Below are 17,071 nucleotides of genomic sequence, written 5' to 3'. Positions count from 1 at the left end.
GGTGGAGAGAAAGAGAGAACCAGGTCTTCTGCTTTTCCTCCTAGAGATAAAGGTTATTCTTAGTAAGATCAGCTTGGCACTGGGAGACATGTCCCTTCCCGTCCCGGGGGCTTTGCACATAGCAGTTCCTCCTCTTCATGCAGGGAAGAAGACAGACAGGGAGAAGGATAAGGAAGAAAAAGAGGAAGGGGGTGTCATCACTGTTGCCCTGGTGGGCTCTTCTTAGGACATGCTTCGGGATGCTGGTTCTGGTGGACAGAACTGGACAGGCGAGTGCCCTCAGCCCAACCCCAGAAGGCCAGTTTTAATTCTAGCAGTCACTTTTGAAGCGAGAAGTCCCAAGGCCAAATGAGTTCCCTTCAGGCCTTTGCAGAGCACTTTGTATGTGGCACGTGTTTAATAAATGTTTGCTCAGCCTCCTGCTTGCAGCCTCCTTAGGAGGAGTCTTCTAGGACTGCCCTCATTAGGCGTAAGGATGATTGTAATCAGGGAATTCAAGCCCTAGTATTAGCTTCGGAGAATCAAGAACTTGAGAAATTAAAAAAAAAAAAAAATGGAAAAAGTGAAAAGGGTGGGTAAAGCTGGAGAAAAGTTACGTAATCTGATTCCACTTTGGATCCAGATGGTGGGATTCTACAGAGCCGCCAGTAGGGGGAGCTCGGGCAGTGTATCAAAACACCAGCGCCCGGGTTGCCAGGAGCCAAAACCTCCGGATAAACAAAACAATGAGCCTTTGTAGTTTCTCTTAGGTTCTTAATCCTGGGAGGCTCAATCGGGGCCCTTCTGATTTTCATCCTAGGGGACCCAGCTAGCTTCTAGTGGAACACTAACTGGTTCTGGATGTCTTAAAAAGTCTCTCTCTCCCTTTTTCATCTTGCTTTCTCTCTTCCTCCAATTCCTTTTCTCAAACTCTTTCACTGTCTCTTTGTGTGTATCTTCTTCTGCAATTTCCATTTTCTCTGAAGGTATCTTTCTGCCTATGCTTCTTTCTTTTTATCTCTCTGTATCATCTTAGGCCCACTAGTAAATTCTCTGTGTGCTGTGTGCTAAGTCCCTTCAGCCCATGTCCAGTTCTTCACAACCCTATGGATCGTAGCCCGCCAGGATCCTCTGTCTATGGGATTCTCCAGGCAAGAATACTGAAGTGGGTTGTCATGCCCTCCTCCAGGAGATTGTCCCCATCCCAGGGATGGAACTGATGTCTTTTATGTCTCCTGCATTGCAGGTGGATTCTTTATCACTAGTGCTGCCTGGGAAGCCCCTAGTAAATGTTAATAAAAAATAAATGGAGATGAAGCCATTATAACTGAGCTCTGAAGACTGCAATATTTGGCACACACACAAAAAATTAATTTGAGTATATTGTATTCAAAAATTAAAATATATTGTACAGGAAGAGTACTTCTGCCACCACTCACAGTTCAATCACGTCTTCTGTGTGTATTCTGCCTCTGTCCTGCAGACCCGCTGCCCTCACCAGCCTGCACTTCTCTGTCATCCATTGTCTGCTGCCAAGCTGCTTCCCACCTCCCCCAAACCATTGACCTGCAGGGGTCATCTCCCTCCCTGAGCAGCCTAACAAGGTCTTTCAGGTCCAGAATAGTTGTACTTCTCTCTAGTGACACAGTTTGTTCTTTCCTAAGTAAGACCCAGCCCAGAATTCACTGGAACTCAGAATTGGGAGTTAAGGGACTCCAGGTGAGAAAGTGGGGGAAGGACTCAGCTTGTCTTCTGTTTGAAACCTCTTGTCCTCCAATATTCAGGTGCTCCGCCTGGACCTGGTCTACTCTGCCAGAGTATTTTTGCTCACAGTGACTTTCTTTTGGGGAGTTTCTTGTCTTTCTCTCTAGACTGACACTTGGAGACGTCTAGCTTATCACACAGTCTGTATGTATCTGACCCTCTTTAGGACACAGAGTGTGCATTCTTTTTCTGGGTGTTTGGGCCCTAGGGACTCAAGCAATACAACTGAGTGTGTGTTTTAACTTTCCAGAACATCTCATGGCAGTCAAGATGCACCTCTAGTATCTTACAAAAGGATGCTTTGCCTGGACTCCACAGAGGCCCTGTGAGGGTCCTGAGCATGTATAGTATGCAGATGGCTCTGGGCAATGCCACTCAGCAGGCACTGTCTCAGTTCCAGGCCCAAATACTGTGACTGTGATTGGTAGAGATGGAGGTGGGAAAGTGTCCACCCCATTTCTACATTTCGTGCTCACACCCTCATTAGGATGAATCTCCCAGGATCCATCCTATGTCCAAGTCTATCTTGTTCTATCCAGGTTCTCATTATTATTCAGACCCTAATTTTATATGTCCCTGAGAGGCAAATCCTAACATTTGATCTGGTAGGATGTGAGACTCTTTAATCTTGGCACTTTAACTTTCTTTAAGCCTCCTGGAGCCAAGGAAGGTGGTGGTGGTATGATCTAATCATCCCCCTTCCTGCTCAGTATTTGGTAACCATTATCATCTCCTAGTTCGAGACCTGTTTGGATCAAGTTGAAGACCAAAGTAGGGTGTAGGGGCCAGACGGGCAATACAATCCAGCTTTTAAAGGCACTAACCCCTTGCTTGCCCTTGGTAGGCCCTGACCACACAGAGAGGCTGAGTAGCACATAGGCTCCTTCCTCAGGGAGTGAATGCTTCAACTGGAATGGCCCACTATGTTTCTGGACAGAAATCAAAATGAAGCTGCTGCAGAAAAACCCAGTGCTGCAAAGTGCTAACATCATCAGGCAGGTTGCCTCTGCAGTGCAATCTATAATTTCTGTGACTTCCAGAACCAAGAGGGCTGTTCTATAACTTTCTAAATTAAGCTTCTGCATTACTTTGGAAACTTAAAAAGCGTTCCTTCCCACAGACACTGCTCCCAAATTAAACACTTTGTGCTTGTGCAGCTGTTCAGATGTTAGTGAATTGAAGATGGAAAGGTTCTTAAGAAGGGAAGGGTGGTGGGTGCCTAGAAAGGAGAAGAAAGCACTGCAGGGGTGGTTTTTTTTTTTTTTTTTTTTTTTTTTTTTAGGGGACTGGATTGAAGAGCTGGGGGTCAGGTAGCAGGGATTACATGAGTTGAAGATTATAATCAAGTGAGTACATAAAATGTTTTTTAAATTATTAGGTCTAGATAAGTATAGGTTAATGAGATGCATTTATCAAGTATTTCAAAGCATGATTTTAAGTGGAGAACTTGGTGAGTGGCTATTCCCTACCTCTAATCAGTAGGAGCCAGAAGGAATAAACACAAATTGCTAAGGTGGTATCTTAAGGTTATTGTGAGGCCCACTTCTAAAGACTGGACAACGGTTGAACTAGAATGGGTCACAGAGATTGTCTGGGCACTGTCCTCTGGAGGCCTTCACCGAAAGCAGCAGCCTGTGCTTCCCACAGTGCTGTGGGTGACATTTAGCACAGACGTGGGCATGACTTGCAGAAGCTGGTCTCCAGGTTCTCTTCTAGATTGGGAGAGAAAAGAATGCATGTAACATTAGAGGCTCTTAGCAGCAGCTGGAAAGAAATGAACAGATAGAAGGCCCAGTTCCCTCTGGCCCACCGCTCACCAATATGCCGGAGCCCCTTCTAGCAAGCCACCCTTGTGTTATTTGTTTCATAACTTGCACCTAGATCTGTGCCTACAAGAATGTGGGCCATTTTGACAAATGGTTGTTCAGAGAGCCCTCGCTCACAAAACTTGTCTGCAACGTTTGGACTGGCTACCAGGGCTCTCACGTTTCCACACATGCTGTCCCCACCTTATTGCTGGGTCTCTCCCAGAGAGGCGGCAGTTATTTGGTGCTGATGTTAACTGCTCAGTCTGTTTCCAACAGACTCCTCTTGGAAACCATTTTCATAGGAGTCGGCTGCGTGGTAGGGGTTGGAAACAGGGGTTGGAGCTGAGTAGAGCGAAGAAGTAAAAAAAATCCACAGTTAGCCAGATAGTATCATCCATGTGGCTGAGAAAGTAAGAGCCCTAGCCTGCAGCAAACTGGGCCCCAGGGACCACAGACACAGAGAGAAGCACTGGACTCTGGCTGCCTGGTTGCCCCAGCGGTTCCAGGGCAGAGCCCTGAGGAGGCTGTCCTCTGATCTTGGCTCTGCCCCAGATTAGCTGTTGTCCCTGGGCCACTTAACCTCACTGGGTCTCAATTTCATTATCTGCAAGAGGAAAACATTTGTGCAAACACCTCTAAGGTTCCAATAAACTATGTTCTGTCATTCCGTATGGACTTGTGTTTTGGTTTTAAACATTAATGATACCTTTTACCTGTATGATGCTTTATGATTTATAAAGAACTTTCACATACTTATCTCATTTGATCCTAACAGCCATGCTATGGGATAAGTAGGGCAGAAATGATTCTCTCTGTTTTTGAGACTGAGAAACTGAGGATCAAGGAGCTTAGATAATTGTTATCACACAGACAGTAGGTGAAAAGCCAGGACTCCAGCCCAGGTCTTTCAAGTTGAGCTTAATTCTTCATTTTTTGGAGGGGAGAGAGGGTTGTCCTGTGTGCTTTTAAAATCGGGTAATTATGGATCATCTACTAGAAAAATGAACTTGGGATTTTTAGATGCTTAAACTCAACATGGGCTCCAGGTAAAGTCCTCCTACTCTCAACTGCCCTATGAACTCACAATGTGTGAATGCCTTGCTTCTCTGACCAGACTGTATATTCCTTGGAGGTTCAGGCCATGTGTTTTCTCTTCCCTGCTGTATTCCTTCAGTAAGCATCACAGAGCCAAGCACCTAGCAGGGGCTGTTGCATTGCCAGGAGAGGGAAAGCAAAGTAAGACTATGAAATACTTAAGTGGGACAGATGTTTGTTTCCACATTTGACCACTTGTCCTACAAGAACTGTTATCCTTATACAAGTTCTGCCCAAGACAGTATCATGATTGCCATATTATTCCTTGAGTTCTATAACACAGCACAGTGTCCCCTGAGAGCAGCAGCCATATCTTTCTCCTCAACAGATTTTCCAGGCACAGGATGGGCTCATAGATTCAAAGAGACACGGCCTCAGTGATCTCATGCCCCAGGAACATGATGTAAGTAAAAGCGGCAGACTGGCTGCCTTAGGTGGGGGATGGAGGTGAATTACTGGGCAGGGGGGTGGGGGTGGGTGGGGATGGGGGCCTTCTCTGAGCTAAAGCTGAGAGTGAAAGGAGTGATGAGGCAAAAGTAGCCAGAGCATCTAAGGAACGCTGCCAAGGACATCTGGGCGCTGAAAAGGAGGAGTGCCTTTTGCCAGTGTAGGGGGATGGGAAGGCCAGGGGAATGAATCAGTAGGGCTGAGCCCACGGCCTGTGTGGGTTCTCTGACCATGTGTGCACACTTTACACCAAGCCTCAGTGCAATTTTGCTTCACATCACTAGACCTCCACCCTCATCAGTGACAGAACTGCAAGGAGGGAACACTCCGTGAGAATCCAGAGGTGGGGACAATTGACTTGATAAACAGAGATGGCCCAACTTAAGACCTTTGCCTCATTATTACCCTGACATCTCTTCGTTATCCTATTTGCCAAATCCTTACTTTCCCAGATTTGGTGGAGAAAGAGAAGGATTCTGAGATTTGTAAGCAGGACCACTCCTAGTAAATGAGATCATCCCATACCCTAGGGACCGACTCAATTGAGCTCACTCACCAGAAGAATCTTAACTCCAGATGAAGGAGGTCTCTGTCTCTCCCCTTGTAGCGGCCTAGGACTTCACTAAGAGAGCACTCCTAGGGTGATAGAATGTTAGAGATAACAGGCAGCCTACACCCTCCATCCAACACCCTCACTTACAGATGAGGGAACTTAAGAGCATGGTGATGACATAAGTGTTCAAGTCACTCAGGAAGTTAGTAAAAGAGCCTGGACTAGAACCTGGAAGTCTTGACCCATTACCAGCCTAGACGGTCTTTCTTATCTGACCCTGGCCCTTTGAGATGCCAAAAATCTCCAGCCAGGGGCAACTCTGAGCAACCAAGCAAGAAAGATCTGAATTTACAAAACTTCCTTGTGGAAGCACCTGCTCTTTAGGAGACTTTTTTTTTTTCTTTCAAGCCATAGAAATCTATTTTTATTAAATAGATGTGTAACTTGGATTAAAGTAAGTAAATAAAATCAGTATGATGGCCTAATACACAGCATTCATATCAGTTTTGAGTTTCACAACAAGATCCAAGACAGGTATCTTTTTGCATAAGAGTTCAAGAAAGTTCAAGGCTTCCTTCGTGGCTCAGCTGGTAAAGAATTCGCCTGCAATGCAGGAGACCTGGGTTTGATCCCTGAGTTGGGAAGATCCCCTGGAGAAGACAAAGGCTATCCACTCCAGTATTCTGGCCTGGAGAATTCCATGGGGTTGTGCATGGGGTTGCAAAGAGTCGGACTTGACTGAGTGACTTTCACTTTTTCAAGAGAACAGTCAGTTTAGGAGACTGCTTATGTTACAGCCAGGACTGGGAACCCTGTCCCTGCCTCCCCCTAAAACTGCCATTCTAAAAGCCTTTCTAGTGGCCAAGGCTGCCCCTTCTGGCCAAACACAGCACCTGATCTCATCCTCTAATCAGACAGTCCTGGTGCCTCATGGTGGTGGGGGTGACACCCTGTCAGGTGAAAGGTGGAAGCAGAGAGCCTTGCACAGACACTTCATAAATGTTCTACAGGCGAATAACCAAGGTTCCAACTCTTCTGCACTCCGTTTAGCTCCCCACTTCCAAAAGCATCCAGCAGACTTATGTCCAACCTGCAGATTAATCAAGTCAAATAAACAGATATTTATTGAGCTACAATTGGGAAGGCAGTCTACCAGGTGCCGAGCTCTATACAAAAACCGGCCTGAGTCCCTACCTTCAAAGGACTCACAGGCCAGTTCGGGAGACTAGGTGAAATTATATATGAATTATATCATAGGCAGCAATATAAGTGCTATGAAGCAACAAATGACCATACGCAAAATGATTGGAAGAGATACTTTGTGTATTGGTGCACAAGAGAAGAGAACACTGTGAACCACACAGGCCAGGGGAGTTCATGGAAAAGGAACAATCTGGTAAGGACTTTAAAGGATGGGAAGAATTTAGAGGAATTTGGAGAGAAAGGATGAGCATTTCAGAAACTGTAAGAAAAAGTACAAAAATAGAAAAATGCAAGTGTACTGAGGGTAGTGAGTAATAATAATCATAATAGTAGATGATGCTTATCACATATGAGACTCTTTTCTCAGCAACTAACATATATTGTCTTGCAATTCAAATTATTTCTACTATTAAGCCATTTTTACAGTTGAGGAAACTGGGGCATAGAGGGGTTTAAGTAACTCACCTGAGAATACAACTTCTAAGTGACTGAGCTGGCATTCCAGTCCAAAGGCTATATATCCAGCCACTGCTTTGTACAGCTCTCATTATGTCTAGAGGAGTTGATTTGTTGAAAAGGTATATTGGGGAAAAACACAGAGGATCTTGATTTTGTGGGCACAGGGAACCATTAAAGCTTTCTAGATAAGGACGTGGATCTGGATTTAAGTTTTTAAATTGAGATATGCACAGGAAGGGGCTTCCCTGGTGGCTCAGATGGTCAAGAATCCACCTGCAGTGCAAGAGACCCTGGTTCAATCCCTGGGTCAAGAAAATTCCCTGGAGAAGGGAATGTCAACCCACTCCAGTATTCTTGCCTGGAGAATTCCATGGACAGAGGACCCTGGTGAGGTACAGTCCATGGGATCACAAAGAGTCAGACACGACTGGGTCACTAACACTTTCGCCTTCATACACAGGAAGAAAATCCTAAGGACATATTCATATAGGAAAAAGCACAGAGAAATATATTAATTCATACATTTAGATGAATATTAACTCATCCATTTCATAGAGTGCGTTGTTCAGAGTTACTCCTGGTGGCCTCTCTGATCTCAAACTACCAGATAATCAAATCCGTGATTGATGGCACCAAGGGAACAACCAAAAGGTAAGAGACCCCCAAATCTACCCAGGCATGTGCTCAAAAGCTAGGGACAGAGATATGCTTGGAGGAGGGTGTATAAAGGGAAATAGGAGGCATCTGGGTCAGAGAACAAGTGAGAGGTCAGCAGAATGAGCTGGGACTGCACGTGTATAATTCAGCAATACCTTAACCATGATTGGATCAAAGCTTCTGGAAGAAGAAAAAATACTGCCAGCTATCTTCCTGAATATTTTATAATAGGAGATAATTTCTTCAGTCTTTTTCTTCAATTTACAGGCTGAAATGGAAAATTCTTTTCATGCACAGAATGCTATTTCTCTCTCTCTTTTTAAAACTCAATTTTAATAATATATTCCATCAAAGACTGTAAAGCTGAACTTGCTTTCACCATCCCCTATAATGAACGTGGGACAGATGAAGTAATAAGACCTCTAAAAGGGTGGGAATTGAAATGAGAGCATCTTTTCTTTTTTTCCCCCAGGAACTGATGTACAAAGGAGCCTGCTCAATCCAGTGAAGTAAAAACATTAGGTAATTTGAATCCTGAGCAAAGATTAGATAATTATCTTGGATGGGACTTTGGGAACAGTCACAGGAGATGAGGCATCACCCTGTTGAGATGGTCTTTAGGGAATATCTGGTTTGTATGAGTGTTGTTTGGCCCCTGAGTCACAAAGCAGGGGTTGAAGAGTTGTCCTTGGTCTGGACTCCAGGCAAAGTTATGTACTTATCCTTGTAAATTGCAGTATTCAGTATAAGCATTGTTGCAATTTATCGCCACGCCTTCATGACCCCACTTTTGGAAGTGGACTCCAAGTCTGAGTTCCAAGCAGCTGTTTTATGTCCACCCACAGGAAAGCAGCACATACATGGTGTGGGGGTGGTTTGAGGAATGGTTTGTGAATGCCCAAATCTTGTTCTCTTGAATATGTATTTTTTGTTTGAAGAATGAGTTGATTCATTTATGTTCAAGTGAGGGCAAAAAAATCCACTAAGGTAAGAAAATCAAATGTTGTGTAGCATACCCTCTTCAATCAAGTGGCATTGAGAAACAGCGGCTGTTAATCTCTTCTGCATTTGCTTTCTCCTCAGCTGTTACTTTTGAGAAGACTTAAGCTCATGCCTTGCTGCTGCTGCTGCTGCTGCTGCTGCTGCTGCTAAGTCGCTTCAGTCGTGTCCGACTCTGTGCGACCCCATAGATGGCAGCCCATCAGGCTCCCCCGTCCCTGGGATTCTCCAGGCAAGAACACTGGAGTGGATTGCCATTTTCTTCTCCAATGCATGAAAGTGAAAAGTGAAAGTGAAGTCGCTCAGTCATGTCTGACCTTCAGCGACCCCATGGACTGCAGCCTTCCAGCTCCTCTGTCCATGGGATTTTCCAGGCAAGAGTGCTGGAGTGGGGTGCCATTGCCTTCTCCAAAGCTCATGCCTTACACTGAGTCATTTCTGGCTGAGGCTGTCATATGTTACATTCCTAGACCCACATTCTAGGAAACAAGTCATTACTTTTGGGCTCCTCTGTTGACATAAATTCTTCCCCTTCAGCCGGATCTGGAATATTTGGCACCAACAAAAAACCTGGGCACCCATGTGGCTCCAGAGCCATAGTTCTTTATGTGTTGACTCTTCTGTGAATGCTGGCCCAAGTCCCAGAGGTGAACTGTTATCCTGGTTTCCCCTCATAAGTTCTGACTTATTGTTCTGCCTGTATTTCTGCTTCTTCCTCTAGCACTAGGTACTCTCCCCAGCTTCATGCATCCTTGTCCCTTCTTTCTGCCAGCTGAAGTTACCTGCCGTGCCAGGCCATGGAATGACTGTCATAGGACGGGCACACTTGCGTTATTGGACACTCATATTGTTTCCTGTTCACTTAAGTCGGGGCTTCCCCGGTAGCTCACATGGTAAAGAATCTGCCTGCAAATGCAGGAGACCCAGGTTCAATCCCTGGGTCTGGAAGATCCCCTGGAGAAGGGAATGGCAGCTCACTCTTGTATTCTTCCCTGGAGAATTCCATGGACAGAGGAGCCTGGCAGGTTACAGTCTATGGGGTCGCAAAGAGTCAGACACAACTGAGCGACTAACAACTTCACTTCATTGTTTTCTGTTCGCGTAAATCAGTGTATCTCAGTAAGAAAGGTACCAGCCTCTAGGAGATGTATTGGAAACTCTAGGGGGCACTTTTGATTGTCGCAGTTATTAGGAGGGGCACCAGTAGCACTTAATGAGTGGAACCAAGGGTGCTGGCTATTTGATCTTGTGCACCAACAAGTGTCGTGTGTCCTGTGCAAACTTCACAAGTCACACTGGATATTTGTGTGGGAAAATCTGTTTGTAATTACGTGGTGTGAAATTCAATTCCATTTTACTTGGAAACACAAGTTACTTTTGTATATTTTTATATACACTGATTTTTCTGTAAATGCCGCTTAAGCCTTTTTAAAGGAAGAGAAGATGGCACTGTGTTTGTTCAGAACTTTACCAACAGTATTGACAATTTCAGAAAAGCATTTGGCTGCCAGCAATTTTGCTATTGTGATTTGAGTTGTCAGCAAACGTGTCTCTATCTATTACATTAGTCTCTGTCACATTCACTCAGATTTCAAAGCAACTGCTTCATTCTACCTCCTAGTTAGTCTTCCCTAAATATTAATATACTCCAATACATACTAGTTAGTTATAAATTATTCCTCTTCTGTCAATAATTTATCTTCATCATTAGGACATTGTGTTGACTTTTAGAAAGATGTGTGTAGGAGGTTTCCCTGATGGCTCAGTGCATAAAGAACCAGCCTGCTGTGCAGGAGACACGGGAGACATGGGTTCAATCTCTGGGTTGGGAAGATCCCCAGGGAAGGAAGTAACAACCCACTCCAGTATTCTTGGCTCAAAAATCCCACAGACTGAGGAGCCTGGCAGGCTACATACAGTCCAAAGTGTCCCAAAGAGTCAAACACTACTGAGCAACTAAGCACGTATAGGAGGTTAATAATTTGTGAATTTCTTTCCAGATAGTAAATAGGACCTAACAAAACATTCACTTGAAAATAGGTCATTGGCTCTGATGGGGTTAAGAATCCTTAACCTAAGTGGATACTGTGGTACTGTCTATGGAAGGCAGCAAAGGACTGAAGATGAGGTCAGTGCATTCCTGGAAGGAGGCTGTAGCTGCCCACCAGGGTTTGCTGTAGCATCCCCTTGAGGAGCTGACCACTTTCCAAATTCCAGTGTTTATCCTCATCAGGTTTCCAGACGTTTTCAGAATCCAAGGTCACTTGAATCACTCAAATCCAAGAGGTTACTCATAGCCAAAGTAGAAATTTATAATGGGAGACATTTCTTCCCAGGGACTGAAAGCTTATGTCCACTGCCCAGGGCATCCAGTCCCAGGATCAGAATGAACACAGATGCTGAGCACAGGGCACACGGGATACTGAAGGGAGATGAGAAGAGGCACTCCTGTTCCACAGCAACCACAGAAAGCAGAATCTCTCCCCTGCACAGGGCTTGGGTGTGCACTGCCATGTTAAGATGCCTTGGGGTTTTTATTTCCTGTCGTCCACACTGACCACTTCCCATTCTGCCAGCACCCTCATCCACCTTCACCCAGTCTTCCCCCAGGCGATGGGCAATTCAATTGATTATCTTCTATGCAATGGCATTCACATTCTGGACCTGCCTTCCTCTGATTACATCCAAATTTCCTCCCTTGATTGGAGTTTCATGAGGTCCATGCATTTCAGTCTCTTGATTTATTCCCACGGGTGACTAAACACATCCATTGTCTGTGAATTTTACTATTGATAGTTCAACTCTGAAGGTGACCTTGTGTCCCTGGTCTCCAGATTCATGGAGAGGGAGACCTCCCACTGTTGCTTCCATATCTGGCCAAAACTGATGTCCGAAACGAAGACTCCACCTCTTTTCCTGCTCTGCACCAATCCCTATAGTTGGCACAGTTCTCCTGATCATTATCTCAGTTTGATAGAGGCTATTCCCTGGTGGCTCAGTGGTAAAGAATCTGCCTGCAATTCAGGAGACACAGGATTGATCCCTGGGTCAGGAAGATCCCCTGGAGAAGGAAATGGCAACCCACTCCAGTATTCTTGCCTGGAAAATTCCATGGAGAATTAACTGGCGGGCTACAGTGCATGGAGTTCCAAAGAGTCAGACACGACTAAGCAAATAAACAGCAATAGCAACAAATTCCTGTCGCCCTCCAGCTTCCCAGTGACTCCCTTCCACTTGCCCTGTGTGGCAGTTTCAGCACAAATCAAGCGGAAGACCACCCATTATAACTGATTATGGATCAGGAAAGATAACACAGGCATCAGGATATTTGGTTTGGGGGAGATTTTGTTTGTTATTTATTGTTTTTGAATATACAATGATTCTACTCATATAGACTGGTCAGAGATGGAATGATGAACTGATTAACGGAACAGTCTAGTTAATTAAGAGATAGTATATATGACAAGATGAACAATGATTTTTGAAGAATTATTTTTTTTTCATTTTTTTTGAAGAATTATTAATGAAATACAGTTCATTCAAAATGTATATTAATTGTGGTAGAGTTGTTTTTTCATGGTTCAGAAGGGAAAAGCTCAAGGAAGTATGCTTGTCCCCCCAGCCCCACACCATTCGTTTTTACATTACAGACTGAAATGATATTTCCTCAAGCTTCTCATCTCAATTGCCTGAATCCTCTCAGTCCTTATCAGTGTTCTCTGTGCTCTTTGACATCCCAAAGCAAGAGAAAGTTGAATCTTTCAGTGATATTTCTACATCAGTAAGAATCAGTCACTTTAACCTCTTTGTAGCTTCAGCTCATTCTTGTATCACTTTCACTAACTTTTTTGTGAAGAAGCTCCCCTAACCAAATCAAGAATTTCTGTTACTGTATTTCTGTAAGGCTTTAATACTGTCCATCCTTCTTCATTAACAGAAGATACAGAAAATATAGCACAAGCTCATAGCTTTCTCTAAGAACTTTTAAATATTGAATAAACACTGAATTGAAATTTAAGTGTAAGAAATATTTTAAAGTGTACATCATTTATTCATTCATTTAATTATTCATTAGGTGAACATTTATTAAACACCCATCATGTGACAGACACTGCTTTAGGCATTGGAGATGCTAAGATAGCAAGTCATGATCCTAGCTATCAAGGAGCTCATAGTTTAAAAGAAGAGAGACTGATACGTAAAAACATGATTTTAACTCAGTGAAATAAGTACTACTGTGGAGGTTTGCTGATGATCAGTTGTGGCATAAAAGGACTAAATGATCAACTCTACTTTTAAAAAGGTGCTGCTTAGAGAACAAACTTATGGTCACCAGAAGCCAAGGGTGGGGGGAAGGGATAGTTAGGGAGTTTGGGATGGACATGTACACGGTGCTATATTTAAAATGGATAACCAACAACTGTATAGCACAGGGAACTCTACTCAATATTCTGTAACAGCCTAAATGAGAAAAGAACTTTTAAGAGTAGATAACATATATATGTATAACTGAACCACTTTGCTGTACACCTGAAACTATCACAACGTTGTTGACCAACTTAATCCCATATAAAATAAAAATTTCTTAAATTCAAAAATAAAAAAACATTACAAGGTTCACAGAGGAAGATGCTTATAATGAATTGTGAAGGAGAGGTAGAAATTTTCCCACCAGATAACAGCAAAGAGAGATGTTTCAGAAAGATGGATGTGCTAATGTAGAGAGGCAAGGAAGAGTAACTGCTACTTGTTACCAGTAACTGGGAACGGGAAGCAGTGTGATGGGACAATCCCTAAGACAAGACCTCATGAGACAGGGATGGAAGGGCTAGAGCCTAAATGGTACTGAATACCTTGATAAAGGGTTTGGATTTCATTCACTTGGCAGTGGATAGTAATTGGGTGCTAAATGGGGAAGTGGTACAATCAGATCTGTGGTAATAAGACTATGATCGATTCCATGTGGATGGATATATGGTAAGACTAGAGGTAAGGAGCTACTAGAGATAGATGAAATAGTTGGCTGACTACTGACGATTCATGATGCTAGAAGGCATTTGGTCCATGAAGGTCAACATTTCCTAGATCTCTCCAGGTGGAACCATGCGGCTAAAGGAATGTGAGTAAAAGTGTGTAGGGCATTCTAAGCTAAGGTAGTTCAGTGAACCTACCTCATACTGTCTTCCCTTCTACAGCAGCCCTGAACACCTCATGAAGATGGCTATGCCATAAGATGGAAGGAACCTGGATCCCTGAGTCAGAGAAGAGAGAGCTACCAAGAGAGCCACCCAACCAAGAACACATACACTGAACTTTGCCTGCATGCTAAGTCACTTCAATCATGTCCAGCTCTTTATGACCCTGTGGACCATAGCCCACCAGGCTCCTCTGTCCATGGGATTCTCCAGGTAAGAATACTGGAGTAGGCTGCCATGCCCTCCTCCAGGGGATTTTCCTGACCCAGGGATTGAACCCATGTCTGGCATGTTCTACGTTGGTCCTACATTGGTAGGTGGGTTCTTTACAACTGGCACCACCTGGGAAGCCCACACTGAACTTTATATGAGTAAAAAAGCAATTTGTGTGTGTGTTTAGTCTCAGAGATCTAAATATTGTTAAAACTGTTAGATTACACTCATCCAACTAATCTGACTAATACAGGAGGAGTATTAGGAGATGTTTGCAATATTTAAGAAAAGATAGAGACTTTCCATATTATATACTGAAGTATAGGATCCTGTGGAGAAAATAAGTGGAAGATGGAAGAAATGGGGATAATAGTTTATGGATAACATTAAGAAGGTAGAAGGAGATAGGATCCAGAGCACAGGAAGCATTTGTTCCTTCAGCCGAAGGTGTAAGGAGGGATGTCTCTTCATTTAAAACAGAAAGGAAAGCATATCTATAGGTGAGCAGTAAGAAGCTGCCTAGTTTTCTCTACACATAAGAGGTAAAGACATGTGCTGAGAGAGTGAAAGGATAGCTGTAAAGGTTCAAGACAAATATAAATAGCAATTTCTGTGAAAACTGGAGAGCTGTGCAGAGATATTTAACAAGCAAAGGGCCACCAGCCCACCTGGTTAAATAAGTCTAGCTCATCATTCTGGGTGGAGGGAGCAGATAGGTGGGTTTTAGGATTGAACCAGGGTTGAAGAATTACAGAATAGGTGTAGTGTAAGAACAAATGAATGGTGGAATTGGCTTAATAAGTTAGGATAGGCCTACCTGCTGAAACCAGGGCCCCAATAGTAATTCAGTGGCTTAAACAAGATAGAATTTTTCAATTCCAGGTACAATAGAGTATTCCGCATATGCCACAATGGATGCAGCTAAAAAATTAAAAAAAAAAAAAACTTGAACATAATGTACAGAGCAGATTTTTGAGGACTCTGAAAATTAAATTGTAGTTGGTAATTGGGGAAGAAGACTAGAATTTGAAGTACCATCAAATTGGTAGACAGTTTATCATCTTTTTCCTCCAATAAGCAGCACAAAACCTGAATGTGGGCATCTGCACAGAGGGATCTCCAGGAGAAACCCTCTAGCTCTGGCTCAAAGAGCAGGGAAGGGTCTCCTAATGCTCAAGAGAGTCAAGGAGAGCCCTCTTTCTTCTTTTCTCCATTTTCTCACACCCCAGCCCCTGAGGAATCCCATGATGGCAATGGCAGTGTCTGTAGTGACAGCTGGACCTGCAGGATTCTAAATGCTGAGGGAGGGGAACTTGCCTCTCTGATCAGAGGAGCTGTGATCATCTGTGTGGGACAGACTCCTGTTGCTTTTTGTCTTCTCTCTATCTTCCTACTGATTGACCCTGGACATCAGTGTAACTGCAAAAAGATGCAACAGAGTGAATAAATACAGCTCCAACTCTCTGGTTGGAAAATTTCAGGTAACCAAAAAATGCTGAAGAGATTGTCCCAGGGAGAGGATTGGGAAAGCAGGCCCATAAAGTTGCCTATGAATTCTTGGGCTCACTTCCAAGTGCATACACCCATGCCCATGCTGACCCTAAAGAGCATATAAGTTTAAGAACTGAACTACAGGACAGATCACTAAGGTCTCAAACTGGCCACTGGGTGGTGCACGTGCAAGACAGATCTGAATAGCACTGTTTTGAAAACAGGTTTTGAAATCAGCCATCACACTGAAACCACAGAAGGTTGTTCGGAACTTGTACCTAAACCCAACTGGGTCAATTATCTGTTAAAACAAATACCCATAATCCCATAATATAATATTCAAAATGTACAGGATACAATCTGAAAATAATCAACATACAAATAACCAGGAAAATCTCAACCTTGCATGGCAAGAAACAAGTAAGAGATGCCAATGCCAAGATGACATGCAAGTGAGAATTGTCTGATAAAGACTTTCAAGAGCAACTATTATAATTAAGGGCAAATGTTCTTAAAATATAAAAAACTAGAAGGTCTCAGCAAAAAAATTGAGGATATAAGGAAGAAACAAAGGGAAATTTAAAAAGCATAAGACAAAGAAAAAGCTGAATGGGCTCAACAGTAGAATAAAAATAGCAGAGGAAACTGTAAATGAACTTGTAAACCAATCAAAAGAATTTACCCAAAGTGAACAACAGAGAGAAGAAAGTTGGGTTTGTTTTGTTCTGGTTTTTTTGTGTCATGCCGCACAGCTTGTGGGATCTTAGTTCTCTGACTAAGGATTGAACCCAGGTCTTCAGCAGTGACGGTGCAGAGTCCTAACTACTGGACTGCCAAAGAATCCCCAAGTTGTTTTTGTTTTTAATGAATAGAATTTCAGATATCTGTGGAATGACACCAGAAGATCTAACATTGATGTCAGAGTCCCACAGAAGATGAAAGTGCAGTGTAAAAAAATATTTGAAGAAATAATGGCTAACCAGTTCCCAAATTTTATGAAAAACATGAGACTCCAGGCTCAAGAAACTCAGCAAACCTCAACAGGATAAACCCAAATAAATCTATGCCCAGACACATTCTAAGCAAACTTATAGATTAATGGGAAAGTGACCAGAGAAAAATAACACATTATTTATAGGCAAACAAGAATTCAAATGACTGTGGAATTCTTATTACATACTATGGAGGACAGAAGAAAGTGAAACAAT

The 17,071-nt window shown here is 43.3% G+C and overlaps 1 long non-coding RNA gene across 4 annotated transcripts in view; it reads left to right on the top strand.

Moving 5' to 3' along the window:
* LOC102399448 overlaps positions 1–17,071 on the top strand; it is a 49,727-nt gene that overhangs the window by 24,285 nt on the left and 8,371 nt on the right. For 3 of the 4 annotated variants that reach the window (XR_006550857.2, XR_006550856.2, XR_327483.4), the window contains exons 3-6: positions 4,975–5,049; positions 7,864–7,959; positions 8,438–8,487; positions 14,160–14,372. This is a non-coding gene — a long non-coding RNA (uncharacterized LOC102399448). The remainder of the gene's footprint in view (positions 1–4,974; positions 5,050–7,863; positions 7,960–8,437; positions 8,488–14,159; positions 14,373–17,071) is intronic. The other variant, XR_006550858.2, reaches the window with a different exon arrangement.

Source organism: Bubalus bubalis, chromosome 1 (assembly GCF_019923935.1).
Source record: "Bubalus bubalis isolate 160015118507 breed Murrah chromosome 1, NDDB_SH_1, whole genome shotgun sequence".
NCBI classification, from domain to species: domain Eukaryota; kingdom Metazoa; phylum Chordata; class Mammalia; order Artiodactyla; family Bovidae; genus Bubalus; species Bubalus bubalis.
Note: the sequence above shows the minus strand (reverse complement) of the source record. Positions and strands in the feature narration are given on the sequence as shown.